The following is a 1474-nucleotide window of genomic DNA, read 5'->3' on the forward strand; positions in this document are numbered from 1 at the left end:
GCTCTCAATCAGTCTCTTTTATTTTGATATCATGATCACTTCTTCTTATTATGGTCTTATGTAGGTAGTGTCAGGCACTGTGAGGACATGGATATCCAGGCCATTTAGTGTCTGGAGGAGCACTTTGTAAGAACTCCTACCCTCTTACATTCTTCCAGCCACCTCTTCCACATTAGACTCTGAGCCTTGGAAGGTGTGATAGAGATACTGCAGTGCTGAGCACTCCTCTGTCAGGTCTTCTCAGCACTATGGTGCCTTCTGAGTCATCCTAAGGTCACTGTCACCTGAAAAGAGAAGCTTTTCTAACCAAGAGTGGGTAGCATTAATATGTGGGTATGAACATTAAAAAAAGTGCTCACTTTGATGAGCATAGTATATACATTTAGCCAGACACCAGCAGACATTACACCCCTAGGGCTCATGACTATTCCTGTTGTAGGTTTTCAGTATCACGGATGTATTCCCTCCCAAGGAGTGGGCCTCCAGTTCAAGTAGAGAGCAGCTGTTTTCCCCCATAACAAACATGCCTCTACTGCACCTGTTGGCTCATTTGGCCTGGCTGGCCATATATAAGGCTTGCAGTGTCCACTGTTGAGTATCTTCACTGGTGATTTCTCTCTCTCCCATTGAACTGCATGCAGTGTGGCTTTTTCCATCTTTCTGTCAGCTGGTCTACATGGAGGAAGTTTTCAGCTCAGCTCCAGCAGGATTTCTCAGTGGTCTTGCAGCCCTAGTATGTGGAGTCTTCAGCAACAGGGTCTTACCATCTATTCCTGGTAGGAAACCAAGAGCCTCAGCAATGGCCTGTAATGTTTTGGGGGCATCAGGGACCTCCCTGGTCAACAACTCACTGGAAGGTATCCCATCCTGGCACTGAAAATTTTCTAATAACAATCTATGGCTTCTGAGTGTTCTATTGTCCAAAAGAGTTAGTTTCCATATGACTTATTTATATCCTCTTAGATCTTGGTTAGCCCTCCTTCCACCTTTCCTGTACTCAATCTCTTTCTCTGACCTCACTCAGTCATTTCACCCTCCATTAATCCGTTCTACTTATATACAATACCATTGTATTAAGTCCCACCCCCAGCCCCCTGCTTCTATTCCCTTTATATCTCCTTTCTAACTTTACTGGTCTCTGTTGAGTTTTATTCCTACTCACAGAGAGAGAGAGAGAGAGAGAGGCAGATAGAGACTGGGCAGGCCAGGGCCTCTTGCCACTGCAAATGAACTCCAGATGCATGGACCACCTTGTGCATCTGGCTTATGTGGGCACTGGGGAATTGAGCTTTGGTTCCTTGCAGGGCTCCCCCGGCAGGTAGTGCTGAGGAAGGACCAACCAAGGGGTTGAGGAGGAGGATGAGTGTCCACGGCAAGGAGCACATCACCAAGCCAGGAATCTTGTCAAAGCAGGAACTCGCTTTATTATTACAAGCAGTTACTTATATAATATTGAAAACGGTGGAGATTTTTG

The sequence above is a fragment of the Jaculus jaculus genome, chromosome 8, assembly GCF_020740685.1.
Source record: "Jaculus jaculus isolate mJacJac1 chromosome 8, mJacJac1.mat.Y.cur, whole genome shotgun sequence".
In the NCBI taxonomy this organism is placed as follows: Eukaryota; Metazoa; Chordata; class Mammalia; order Rodentia; family Dipodidae; genus Jaculus; species Jaculus jaculus.